Source organism: Bos mutus, chromosome 20 (assembly GCF_027580195.1).
Source record: "Bos mutus isolate GX-2022 chromosome 20, NWIPB_WYAK_1.1, whole genome shotgun sequence".
NCBI classification, from domain to species: Eukaryota; Metazoa; Chordata; class Mammalia; order Artiodactyla; family Bovidae; genus Bos; species Bos mutus.
In genome coordinates, this window is record NC_091636.1 from 35,609,792 (window position 1) to 35,621,444 (window position 11,653).

The 11,653-nt window shown below is 44.7% G+C and overlaps 1 long non-coding RNA gene across 1 annotated transcript; it reads left to right on the forward strand.

Annotated features, from left to right (window-relative positions):
- The first annotated feature begins 518 nt into the window (after positions 1-518).
- LOC138984200 (uncharacterized) lies at positions 519-11,200 on the forward strand. Its single transcript, XR_011461467.1, has 3 exons — positions 519-1,279; positions 5,537-5,719; positions 11,108-11,200. It is a non-coding gene; the product is annotated as an uncharacterized lncRNA (long non-coding RNA).
- Positions 11,201-11,653: the final 453 nt, after the last annotated feature.

Sequence of the window (11,653 nt, forward strand, 5' to 3'; positions counted from 1 at the left end):
GCCTGGTGCAGTGTCTCTCTCAGGCTTCCCAGGTGGCTCAGCAGTAAAGAATCCACCTGCAGTGCAGGAGACCTGGCTTTGATCCCTGGGTCGGGAAGATCCCCTGGAGAAGGGAATGGCAACCCACTCCAGTGTTCTTGCCTGGAAAATCCCATGGACAGGGGAGCCTGGTGGGCTACAGTCCACAGGATCACAAAGAGTCAGACACGACTGAAGCGACTGAGAATGGATGTGCAGTGTCTGCCTCGTAATGTGTGCTCAGCAAGTGTTAGTTAAGTGCCATATTCTGTTTTCCAGAATCAGTAAAGCCAAACTCGTCTACTTTGGAGACCCGCAGGAAAACATCCAATAAAGACAATTATCCGTAAGTGCTCACTCCTGCCTAACTCTAGGATACTTGCCAGATACTATGAACGCAAACTGGGTGTCCCATGGAGTAAGACTAATGAATAGCATATCTGATCCCAACAGTTTATTTAGTTTTGTACACAGCCAAGAGCAAAGAGTGAATTTAATCTGATGGTGTTGAAGCTTTCTAGAATGACGAGCTCTAAGACCACATACAGCTGTAGGCACCTCTAATGCAGATACTCACAATCCTGCCATGCTCTCCCTGCCTGTTGACTGATGCAGACAGCTTGGAACTGTGTCTGAGCTGGGAGATATGTATGTGAGGAGCAGAGCCTCCCAGAGAGGCATCTCTCTGCATGGTAACTGGTTGCATACAAGGCAGGGAACACGTGAACATGGCAGAGAATCTGAACGGAAATTCAGATGTCTTTTGGTCCACTCTTGGTAACGTAACATAGTGCTTGGGTTTCCACAGAAAAGAGTACATTCAAGGTGGTCATTGAAGAATATTAAAAAGGAAACTATTTGTGGAGGCATGGCCAGGAGTAGGGAGTCAGAAGGAATTGTGAAACACCACAAGGATGATGATGGGGAGTGGCCACTGTTGCCCCTAAGCTTGAAGGGGCAAGCTCGAATTCAATCGAATTGACTCAAATTTAATCAGACCCATAATGTGGGAAAGGAGCCGTCTGAGAGGAGTTTGACCATCAGTCGAGAAGGAGGACCAGAACAACAGAGACTGAGGTCACAAACACCCTGATCTTTCTGTCACTCCCTCTCCTCCTTCTAGTGCCTTCCGTGGACTGAAACCAGCAGGAGCCCACTGATGCAGTTCTTCCAGGCCAGCCTGCTGGGGTGCATGGTAGAGTGAAGAAGGATGAAAATGGATCTGGAGGAACAAATGGAAAAAACCCTGCCTTCCCAGACAGTGAGTACAGGAAAGGCCTAAAAACATTTTTTCCCTAAATTTTCCCTGCATTGTAATAGCTATATGACTAATTTACACTTACTGATGGAAAAAAGTATCTGTCATATACTTATACCAGATCATATTCAACATAGTGGTTGGAAGGTTCAGCTCAGTTCTATCAAGGGGCTGAATTCTCTCAACAGGGCGGACGCCTCGTATTTAAGCTGTAGGAAGATCCCCAGGACTGACGTTCTCCACTGTTGCTGTCGTTCAGTCGCTAAGTCCTGTCCGACTCTTTATGACCCCAAGGAAGGCGACTTGCCAGGCCTCCCTGTCCTTCACCGTCTCCTGGAGTTTGCCCAAGTTCAAAATGTTCTCCATAGTCTTCTGTATATGTTGGAGTGTTAAGGGGTCCAGAACTGACAGTCCTGTTTTTTGTTTAACACAGACACGAAAAGTAGGCAGATGGAGATTTTTTAAAGTCAGACTTAGCATTGATAAAGCTGATATTCGAAAGCAGAGCTTAGTAGAAAGTCCCAGTGGATTTCCTAAGAGGGTGCTGCAGAACACAACTTACCTTCCTGGTCAGAAGCAAAGTGACAAAAATGCAAGTCTTACCCAGGGCCAGGGTCTTGACTGATAAACTCTTGAGCAGATGAAAATGCCTATTTTATGCAAATGGACAGACTCCAAAAGAGACGAGACAGAAACTGAGGCACGTTCCTTAATTCCTTCTCCCAAATTCAGGGGATTAACCTGTCCCCATCCCCTGGTAGGACAAGTTTCAACAGCATCTAAGGAAGTACAAAAAGAGACCAATCAGACAGACCTAGGGTTTACCCACCCACTGCTTCCAGGGATGTTCCATGGGATAAGGGGTTTCAGTTGTCCCCCAGTCTCTCCAGGAATGCATTGGTGCCCATACCTGACTTCCTGAAACCCCTGTTGGACTGATGATAGTATTTGTACAGCTTCGTGGGGAAAGCAGTTCCTTGTTTCTCCCTGAGGAGCATCTGTGTCCCCGCGTTATGGGGACGGAAGCAGGAGGACCAGGCTACGTCCCTGCTTCTGTCCTGCAGGTGGCAGGAGCACCATCTGGACTGTTGTGCACCCGGGGCAGCCTCAGGCCAAGCCAAAGATAACACTGTGTCCACACACAGGAACACGCTGTGCTTTTCCAGGTTCCCAGGAAACCAAATCACATCAGAGGTCAACAGTGTTGTTAGACTATGGGTACTCAGAGTATGAAGGACCAATATGAGGCCCCAGAACTTCCTTCTGTCAAGGACTCAAGAGCCCCCTTCTAGGTCTCCTCTGATCCTTTGCTAACTGGGTTCTTTCAAGCCCTGTTTACTCCGTATCAGTTCTCGAGCAGCCTAACTCAAGGACCCAGGACAGAAAGCTGCTCCTGGAGAGAGGGGCAAGCAGGTACAAACCCCACATGCCCAGACCTACTGACTCTCTTCTCCAGTGTATACCCCCTCCCCCATAGAGCCATGCTCAGGATAGCACAACTGAAGGCAGAGAATCCACCTTTCCACCCTGACTCTCAGAAACTAGAGCCACGGATGCAATCGCCTTCTTGATGGCTCTTCCTGGATGTCCCAAAGGAACACTTCCCACCTCCATCCTTCTGCAGTGACCACCCTCCGCCCACCCAAACCAGTGAGGGCATCCCCACGTGCCAGATGTGCAAACCAGAAACCTTGGCTTCACTCCTGCTATCTCAGCCCATGTCTAAGTCACTGCGATTCGATTTTGATGTTTCCCCTAATCATCTCTTGAACCCCTTCACTTCCATTCTGGTCAGGGCCACCAGCATCTCTTGCACTAACTGTTCTGCCTGCATTCCCTCTCACCTTCTTCAGTTCAGCTCCAGACTGCAGCTAGAATGATTCCCCCTCCCCCAGGATGCAAATCTCATTATTATCCTTTCCCCACTTTAAAGCCTTCTCCTGCTCCTGGGACAAAAATGAAGACCCTAAAATGGCCCACCTGACCTTAACCTTGCCCCTGTTGCAGCTCCAGTGTCTTGTCTGGCTGGGCGCCACTGGTCTCTGTCTGTATTCCAGTCTCCTAGGCACCATTTCTCCTCCCATCAAAGGGCTGCTGTGTGTATGCTGTATATATGCTTTCTCTGCTTGCAATAACTCTGCCCTCTCCTGTGTGCTGGGACTCCCCAGTGGCTCAGCGGTAAAGAATTTGCCTGCAATGCAGGAGATTCAGGTTCGATTCCTGAGTCAGGAAAATCCTGGAGAAAGGAATGGCAAACCACTCCAGTATTCTTGGCTGGAAAATTCCATGGACTAAGGAGGCTGGCGGGCTACAGTCCAAGGGTTTGCAAAGAGTCAGACACGACTGAGCACACACACACATGGACACACTCCTGTGCAGGTTTAAGGTTGTCTGAAACTTCAGGTCTCAGCTGGCAGTTACTTCTTCAGGGATGTTCTCTGATTTTCTGGAGTAAACCAAATTTCCCCATTCTATCTTTTCATGACATCAGTCCCCAGCCTGCTTCACAGCAACATAGCCACAATTTCGCACTTATTTGCAGGTAATTTTATTAATATTATCTCCCCAACTAAAACATAGACTCGTGTGGGCAAGAACAAGCTCTGTTTTCACTCACAATGAATTGCATCCCCTGTTTCAGGCATAAACATAAGCAGGTCGTCCGTAACAGTTGAATGAATCGCAAGGTCCTCAAACATCCACTGAAGCAGAGCGTCGCCCGAGTGTGTGTGTGTGTGAAGTTGTGACCTGGCTCCTCAGTTTATCCAGTTTCTACCCTGTGGAAGGCCTGTCCTCCACCCAGCTCTGGTCCTCCTACAGAGAGTGGATTCCAGTGCTAAAGGCCCATCACTGAAACTACTCCACTGAGACCCACCGACCTCACCAGAGCCATTGACTTGACTCGATTTCTCCTTTAGGAAGCTTCCTGAGCCCGGCTGCCAAGGTCACTTCCCGCTGGGGGAATTTGACTGGGCTCACTGGGCTCTCCTGACTTGTTCTCTGTCTCACGCAGAGCACAGAATGGAGGCCTGGATGTGAATCAGAAGCTCTTAGCTTTCTCTCTCATACACTCTCTCTCCACCCTTCTCTCCCTTTCTTCATTTCTCTTCTTTCTTCTCAATTCTTCAACCAACACCCCCTTGAAGACATGTTTCCTGTCCAGAAGAAAGACAGACTGTCCCCACTGCTTAGAAGCTGGCTGTGACCAGGTCAGCATGACAGAATGGTCCCCATGCCAGCACTCCAAGCCCACAGAAGTTCGGGGACTTTCTCCAATGCACATGACTTTGCAGAAAGGGATGTATTTGTACCTTTCAGAGCATGTAGGTCTCCCACACACTCTGTGTGTGTGTGTGTGTCCTGGGGAGCAGTCAGCTCCTGTTTTCCACTGGCACTCTTTGCCTTCTCCAGCTGCCTGAGACCTCTGTAAGAGACCCTGCGGCAGGGAGTGAGAATGTGCCTCAAAGACCTCCAACTACAGGGAGCTGCAGTTGGAGGTCTGACTCCAGCTGCTGCGATCTGAGACCCAGCTGCTGTTTGCACAGAGGCCACACTGCCCTCAGGACTGCACAGAGCAGCGATTCCAAGGCAGCTTGTTCCTGGGTGACACAGGACTCCCCCAGCTGCCAACTTTCACTCCAGGACTTCTTGGCCCCCTGGATAGACCTCTGCAAGGCCAACTAGGATGCATCCACCCAAACTTTTTTCCTCTTTTCTCTCGTGTTGACAGTCCCAGCCATGCCAGCTGCCTACACAGGGTCTGTCACAGGCATTTTCCCTATTAAATCCTGGCATGTTCAATCCCATCTTGGCACCTGCTTCCTGGAGGACCCAGATAACACATTTTTTTACCCGTCTCCTTGGACGATCAGTATGCTTAATAGAAACAAAGCCTTCCTGCAAGCCTTTCTAGGACATGTAGACCTTGAGATAAGAAAGGATGAAAACAACATTAAAAACTACACAGGGATAGCATACATGCCTATGGGGACCATGCACAGTATGTATGTCTTACACAAATTAAGCAATGGAGTGTTTCTAAAAATGCCCCTCAAAAGGAATGAAACAGCTCAATGTGCTGGGGTTGATAAACAGTCCTTAGTCCTGTGGAATTTCTTTTTGATATTGAGAAACATTTCCTAGAGTGATAAGTTCTTCAAAGTTTGCAGCTAGGTTGCATATTTGCATATAAAGGCTGGGCCACCTCAGCACTTAATCCTAGGCTCTGAATACTCTTGGTCTGATGGCTCTTCTTTATAGGGTCAGAAACTAAAAAAGAATGCTTCAGATTCCAAACAGAAGGGAGGAAAATAGTGCAAGAATGAACAGAGCATATATTTTGAAGCAGGGTTGCCAAAGCTGGGCTGTAGAAGAAGATGAAGTTTATGGCTTCACCAGCATTTTTGGATCAAACTGTCCCTTGGAAAATGGTGTCATTTACAGGTACATGGCATTTATTGTCATTTTATATTCATATATGTGGATATAAACGAAGTCTTTTTAATCTAGGAAATATGTATCTGAAACTCTAATCAGAAGGTATTTAGTATTAACATAATCACATTATTTATTGAATGTTTGTATTGCACACATCATGTTAAGCACTTCACATAACTATTTCATTTCATTGTCAATTTACAGAAGAGAAAGTTAATGGCAGGATTCTGTACACAAAAGACATTATTTTATCCCCTCAGACTTTTTTCCTAAATAGATTTATTTTAAATCACTGAATCAGTAATCAGTAGCCACATCAACTAATCATGAGATTCTAAGAAGCAAACCACATGGGACATTTGTGGAATAACCGAGGTGGATAAAGTTTAAGAACTTAGGCTGCGTCGCACAGCTAGCAATGGCAGAAGCTCGATTCTAACTCAAAATGGTTTAATTCCAAAGATTTCTGCTCCTTAGAACAACAACAGTGAGATCTTAGCAATAGAGTTAAATGTTTGAAAGACAGATACAGCAGATTGAATGATTAAAGAAATAGTTGGGCAATTCAATATGAGAATTGACTCTAGATTTGAACCTTGGTTCTTCCCTGGTGGCTCAGATGGTAAAGAATCTGCCTGCAATGCAGGAGACCCGGGTTTGATCCCTGGGTCAGGAAGATCCCCTGGAGAAAGGGAATGACTACACACTCCAGTATTGCCCAGATAATTCCATGGACAGAGGAACCTGGAAGGCTACAGTCCATGGAGTCGCAAAGAGACGGACACCACAGAGCAACTAACACTTTCACTTTCCCTTTCTGATTTAGTAGTTAAACGACCTTGAGAAACCAAGCTTTCTCTGGAGAGAAAAGAGCCTATTTTCTTCAAAGTGCAAAAAGGCTGAGGCTGCTGCTACTGCTAAGTCACTTCAGTCCTGTCCGACTCTGTGCGACCCCATAGACGGCAGCCCACCAGGCTCCCCGTCCCTGGGATTCTCCAGGCAAGAACACTGGAGTGGGTTGCCATTTCCTTCTCCAATGCATGAAAGTGAAAAGTGAAAGTGAAGTCACTCAGTCCTGTCTGACCCTTAGCGACCCCATGGACTGCAGCCTACCAGGCTCCTGCATCCATGGGATTTTACAGGCAAGAGTACTGGAGTGGGGTGCCATTGCCTTCTCCGAAAAGGCTGATAAAGGTATGGAAAAAATTTTTCTCTCTCTCAGAATCAATAGGAGAAATGACAAACTAAATGAAACACTCTATTGAGACTGTATACAATGTAATTGCTTCGATCAAGCTGATTTTTTTAAAATTTTATTTTATTTTTAAACTTTACAATATTGTATTAGTTTTGCCAAATATCAAAATGAATCTGCCACAGGTATACATGTGTTCCCCATCCTGAACCCTCCTCTCTCCTCCCTCCCCATATCATCTCTCTGGGTCGTCACAGTGCACCAGCCCCAAGCATCCAGTATCGTGCATCGAACCTAGACTGGCGACTCGTTTCATTATACATGATATTATACATGTTTCAATGCCATTCTCCCAAATCTTCCCACCCTCTCCCTCTCCCACAGAGTCCATAAGACTGTTCTATACATCAGTGTCTCTTTTGCTGTCTCGTATACAGGGTTATTGTTACCATCTTTCTAAATTCCATATATATGCATTAGTATACTGTATTGGTGTTTTTCTTTCTGGCTTACTTCACTCTGTATAATAGGCTCCAGTTTCATCCACCTCATTAGAACTGATTCAAATTTGGGTGTAGGAAACATACCATCATGGCTGTTACGTTTTCCTCCCTTCCTTATGGCCACAGAAATTCCAAGTTGCAAAATGAACTAACTTTTTTAAAAAACCCTTCTTTGAAAATTATTCCCTCTTTTCCGCCTGTTTTCTCCCTGAGAAATATTTTTGAACAGTGTTTGCTACCCCCTATTTATAGCTTTCCAGTTTTGGCAGGTATGGGAACGTTTATAAGTGGTTTGTTTTCTTTGCTATGTCCAGTGTTGATTTAGGTTGCGTTAGCCACTGAAACAATTGGAAGCACTTTCAAGGAAGGTTGAAATCTGTTGACGGCTGATAACATTGTAAAATCTAGACAGTCTGAATCAAGATTGCTTTGAGGGCCTCAGGGCAGCAAGAACATCTTAGCAGTGCTGTGGTTTAAATAATTACCTTTACTTCTGTTTTGATGACCGTCCTGGAGGAAGTTTCCCCTCGACATAGGTAGGAAGAGTATCTCCTGGAGGTTCTTCCAGCTGTTGGTAACTCTGGCTTGAACTCTGACAGCTAGATAAGAAAGTACGTGGCAGGCCCTCCATATCTAAGATCTGAGCTTCCTTGGGAAGCTATGTCTAACATTTGGGTTTTCACCAAGTTTTACATGCTGACCAGAAGCAAACATTAGTGGTTCTTTTGTTTAGGAGAGATGCCTGGAATTTCTGGAGTTTGTTTCATAAATGACTGAACTAAATAAATCCATTTGAAAACCAGTAGAATTATAGACATCTTCCCCTCCCATCTGGCATGTTTTTACGGGTGGTATGGTTAGGTGTTGTTTTTTTTTTTTTCCTCTGGATTTTTCCACCCTTTCCTTCCCTATAATTTGTGGGCCTTGAGAAAAGTCATGGTTTGCCCTGTAAATGTAGAAGGAGACCTTGTTTGGGGTCATCTCACTTTTTCTTGTCGCCTGGTCCTTGTCTGTGGTGTCATTGGGAGGAGGACCGCAAGGGATAAATAGCTCTGAGATGGAGAGATGGATTTCCAACTTCAAAGGCATCAGAGAAAATGGTAGTGTTTCGGAGATTAAGTGGCTCCTGGAAAATCAACCTCACTGGGGACAGGAGCAGAATGTGGGGGCTGGCCTTCTGTCATCTGATCCAGGAGCTCATAAGGACACTTGGGAGACTATGAGGCCCTTGAATAGTTCAGGGCATCCACTGGGGCTGCAGAAAAGGCCATTAACCCTCACACACACCTGGGAGGTTGGGCACTTACTCCATTTTTTCCTAAGGTTGCTCAGGCAGGCTTTATTTCTATTCCAAAAATAGGTCTGAGGAAGCTCCACAGCCACCAGTCACCACTCCCTCCTCCCAAGCCACCTGCTCATTTGCAGGTCAGTTCTTTCCTTTCTTCTTTGGTCATCACTATGATTCATGCCCCTCTCCTCTTTCTAAATGTAACAAGTCCTTTAACAAAATCTTTAAAAAATTGAAGGCAAGAGGAGCAGGGGGCAGCAGAGGATGAGATGGTTAGATAGCACCACTGACTCAATGGACATGAATTTGAGCAAACTCCAGGAGATAGGAAAGGACAGGGGAGCCTGATGGGCTATAGTCCATGGAGTCACAAAGAGTCGGACACAACTGAATGACTGAACAACAACACCAAATGCTTCATGCCCCCTCTCTTCATTCTAAATGTGATGAATCCTTTAACCAAGTCTTTAAACATTTCTCATTTTGAAAAATCCAAATATATGCAAAAGTGAAAAGAACAGTTAACTTAATCGTCCAATGCCATCACCCAGATTTGACAGTTGAGTTTTGCCTCAGTTGCTCCATGCTTTCCCCACTTTTCTCTGCAAAAGGATTTTAAAACCAATCCCAAACCTTAGTAGTATCTCCCCTTAATACTTCTATCCACAACTCTAAGCATTATAGATATTTTCATGTGTAGGCATGCCATTTTCTCTCTCACAGAATTCATTAATATCATTTCCCACACACTCATACCTAAAGCCTTCTAGTTGTCCCAAAGAAGTCTATTTACAGTTGACTTGATTGAACAATGATCCTATCAAGGGCCTTTCGTTGGATGTGCTTGTTACTTGTCTTCTGTCTGTGTTTATCTTTTTCTTTCCTGCCACAGATTTTCTTGAAGACCCAAGTAAATCATCCAGATGCTCATTTATTTTCCCACAATTACATGTATTATTTGAGGACTGAGAGTTGTAGAACCTTTCCCATCAAAACTCTTATGGTGTGGTATATATACACGATGGAATATTACTCAGCCATAAAAGGAACACATTTGAGTCAGTTCTAATGAGGTGGAGGAACTTAGAACCTTTTATACAGAGTGAAGTGAGTCAGAAAGAGAAAGATAAATACTGTATTCTAACAAATACATATGGAATCTGGAAAAATGGTCCTGAAGAATTTTACAGGGCAGCAGTGGAGAAACAGACATAGAGAATAGACTAATAGACATAGGGAGAGGGGAGGAAAGGGTGAGATGTATGGAGAAAGTAACATGGAAACTTACAGTACCATGTGTAAAATAGATAGCCAATGGGAATTTGCTGTATGGCTCAGGAAACTCAAATAGGGGCTCTGTATCAACCTAGAGGGGTGGGGTGGGGAGGAAGATAGGAGGGAGGTTCAAAAGGAAGGGGATATATGTATACCAATGGCTGATTCATGTTGAGGTTTGACAGAATACAACAAAATTCTGTAAGGCAATTATCCTTCAATTAAAAATTAAAAAAAAAAAAACCTCTTATGGTAACCAATAAGGAGGATTAAGTATCCAGAAGAAAGATATTATTAATGTACACACAATGTGTAGGTGATGAGATATATATCCAAAAGAGATTTCCTTAGATGTTGAACTAAGTTGGTTAGTTACAAGTGGTTTATCTTGTAAACCACTTGCTGTGGTTTAGATGTAATTCTTCTCTGGAAATATAAAGCAAACTATCAAAACAAGGGGCTTCCCTGGTAGTTCAGTTGGTAAAGAATCCACCTGCAATGCAGGAGAACCCTGTTCAGTTCCGGGGTTGGGAAGACCCCCTGGATAAGGGATAGGCTACCCACTCTGGTATTCTTGGGCTTCCCTGGTGGCTCAAATGGTAAAGAATCCACCTACAATGTGGGAGACCTGGGTTCCATCTCTGAGTTGGGATGATCCCCTGGAGGAGGGCATAGCAACCCACTCCAATATTCTTGCCTGGAGAGTTCCATGGACAGAGGAGCCTGGCGGGCTACAGTCCATAAGGTCACAAAGAGTCAGATACGACTGAGTGACTAAGCACACACATCAAGATAAGAACTCACTTTTGAGACATTAGGTTGAAACTAGAAGGAGCTGCACCCCAAAATAAATGTTTGGGCTGTGCTAGGAAAAATATTCCCTCACATTTTTCTCTCTTCCTCCATTCCCCATTGTCTATTTATTCTATCATTGAGTTTCAAAAACAGCTTTATTGAGATACCGAACAATAAAGTGCACACATGTAAAGTGTATAGTTTGATACAGTTTGAGGTATGAATACACCTGTGAAAACATCGCCACAATTTGTCAACTGTAACAAAAATGTGGAATATAAGGGTTGTGAGCTGTTTTACTTATAGGTTTTATTTATTCATATTTACTTATTTATTAGGACTATAGCGTGGGAGACAGCATTCCAGACTGCTCCGAGAAACTGCCCTGAAGAGGCAGGGGAAGGTCGGTGACACGTACGGTTTTAGTGAAGGTGGGTGCGTGCACTCAGGCACACGTTGTGGCAGAGGCTTGCTGCTGGTCACGAAGAGCAGTTGTCACTGTCAATGGTTTAGTGCTTTCCTAGAAACGCAAGAATTGGGCTCATAAAACCTTTTCCTGAAAATGTCTAGCTATCTGAAGGCCTGTTCTGCCAGTTTTTTCTCAGAGCGCAGTGTCTCCGTCCTGATCTCCACCCTAAGCACCAGTCCGGGGGTACTGAAGTTAGTAGCTATAGCAGCTCATGATTTCATCCTTGTACGGGTGGATGGCAAGTGCCAATATTTTAGTTTGCAATTAATATAATGATGATATGATTCAGCTTGAAAAGTTTTCTTGTGCCCTTACTTGCATTTCCTCCCTACCTCAGGCAATTCCTGCCCTGCTTTCTATCACTGTAGATTAGTTTACATTTTCTGGAAATTTGTGTAAATGTAATCTAGTCACT